Below are 2,634 nucleotides of genomic sequence, written 5' to 3'. Positions count from 1 at the left end.
CCGAGCGCCGGCACCGCGCCCAGCACCGCGAGCTGCGGGCGGGCAGCAAGCCAGCGCGGGGACAGGTCAGCGGCTCCTGCAGCAACAGCCCAGAGCTGCCACACAGCGCTCGGTGACTTGCATCTGCGTAGTGCCACCCCAGTCCCGTGTCAGATTGGTTTTAGTTAATTCACGTAGCTGAACTTCAAGAGAAGATGTCTGCAGAATATATGCTTTTTTGCTTAACACGTGAAAGTACAAAATATTCTTAAGCACATTTGAAAGTCACAAAGTCATTTACATTTAGGTCAGATTCCAGTCAAAAGTTTTCACTTTTGTTCCTTTCCTTATTTTTGGAGTGCAAAGACTAGAAATTCTTGCAGCTTCGCAATTTTCTAATACCCTTGTGTTTAAGAAGTTACTTCACTCCTATTTCCACAGTAGCATCTCAGAAATTCAATGATCACTTTTTTTGCTGCCAAGTTTGAAGGGGGTCCTGCATTGGGCTGTTCAGCTGTGGTGATGGACCACATACAGCAGCGTGCTGGAAGCAGGTTTTCTCAGGAAGTTGGCTGTACCTGGCACTCTTGTGCCAAATTACAGATAAATATTCACTGAAAAACTGAACATCTCAGACACCAAGCAATGACTAAGTATACCAACAGGTTTGGTATGAAAGACATGTTTGCCTTTCGCGTATACTGTAAGTAGTAAAGTCATCATAATGTCAACAGCAAAAGGTCTGTACTGCAGGAAATAAGTTTCCCTAATCTCAGATTGTAACACAAAGGGCTTTGGTAAAGCCTACAGACACTTTTTCGGTTACATGATTGCATACATACCTGTAAACAAAAGGTACTGGAATCACTCCCACTTTCATTTGTGATTTAACCATAGAGCAATATATTCACTTTACTATTGGCCATTTCCTGCAGTAAGCTCTGGACTTGCTTCTTTGGTACTCTATCATCAAATGCCAAAGATGGGAACAACCCTGTAAAAGTCATGGCTTGCTAGTCTTAATATAGATAACCATCTTAAAAGGATGTTCTACAGAATGAAAGAGACTTTATCACTCCCTGTGCCAAGTTACTCATAGAATCCAAGGTTAGTAAGACAAGTGGTAGGAAGCTACCTTCACACTGGTGTGACTTTCTCACAGATTACTCCATGGTTATGCTGTATCTATTTATTTGGGGTAAGGTTAACTTATGATGGATAAACTGCAAATTGCATTTTTTCAAAAATAGTTTGGTTGGTCACTAACCAGGAATCTACATCAGAATCTACATCAGAAACTTCATGGTAACATTTAAACTAAGCATACTTACTAGGTTATGCTAAAACATTCCCTTTACTATCTAACTACTCTGAATTTAAAAATACGTATGAACAGCTCAATTTAAAAGGGGACTTAAAAGCAGGAAAACCATACTTTATATTTAAACAATTTCCCAACAAAATTTACGAGACGACGATCATTTCAGTAGTGAAAAGAATGGTTCTTTGAGAGTCAGGCCAAAATTGTGCTCTCTACTGATATGCTAGGAAATGCAGAGGTGAACACAGAATGATTAAAAGTCCAGAAGTAGAAATGTGCCTTATATCAACGAGGGCAATAACCCAAACATGAAGAAAATTAGACTGTTTTATGTATATTCTTGTTTATATGTTCTCTTGATAGCAAACTTCAGGAACTGAAAAGAAAACTTCAAGATTTCTAATATTAGGAAGTAGGAAAGAACTCATCTACATCTACTGCTAGAGAAATTATCAAAACTGGACACCAAGCAGTAGCTCCAGTTCAGAACATGACTCATAAACCCCCAACCTCAAATAAAGAAAAATTCTGTAATGTCTTTTTTCTCCCAAGCTGACAATTACCCCACTGGACAGCCCCAGCGCAGGACTGGATAACTGATGAAGAGCACTCGGGTATCAATAGAACATCCCTGGCTAAACCGTATATATCACTACATGCCCTTAATATTTTTTACACAAGAAGAGATGACGACTTGCATATGGAAATGGGACTGAGCCAAGAAAAGCTTCACAGGCAGAAGTGTTTTAACACTGGGTAGATCTCCTTAGGAAAGTCTCTCTGAACAGACTTCAATGCTGCATCTGAAGGATGAAACAATTTCCAAGCTTTAGGAAAAGAAGTCTTTTATAGTAATGATACAAGCTTATTCATTTAATAAAACCAACAGCACTCTGCTGTCTCTGAAAAGCCCCTAGTGCCTGTCACAGCAACACTCAGAGCAGTTAATGCATTAATTACACAAAAGGACAATCATTCCTTTCAGTTTAAAGAGCATTTAATAACCCACACCCTTTCTGACCTACATTTCATCACAGACAGAAGTCACACCTACAGCAAATCCCATTCTTGAAGTGCATGAGAGCTTTAACATTTCTTTGAAGAAAACAGACAGTAAGACAGAAATACAACTAATCATTTCTATCATTATTACACAGCAGGGCTCAATGCTTCCTGACAGCGTATCTATCTAGATTATGTTTTCAGATCACAGCAAAATGAAGAAAAACAAACAGGGCATAGAGACATAGAAATGGCTAAACTGTATGGAAAACAAAACTTACCATGAATTTTTAACACAAAGGGGCTGGAAACAAAATGAGTTTCTCTCTTTT

This window comes from Meleagris gallopavo, chromosome 5 (genome assembly GCF_000146605.3).
Source record: "Meleagris gallopavo isolate NT-WF06-2002-E0010 breed Aviagen turkey brand Nicholas breeding stock chromosome 5, Turkey_5.1, whole genome shotgun sequence".
Taxonomy (NCBI): domain Eukaryota; kingdom Metazoa; phylum Chordata; class Aves; order Galliformes; family Phasianidae; genus Meleagris; species Meleagris gallopavo.
Note: the sequence above shows the minus strand (reverse complement) of the source record.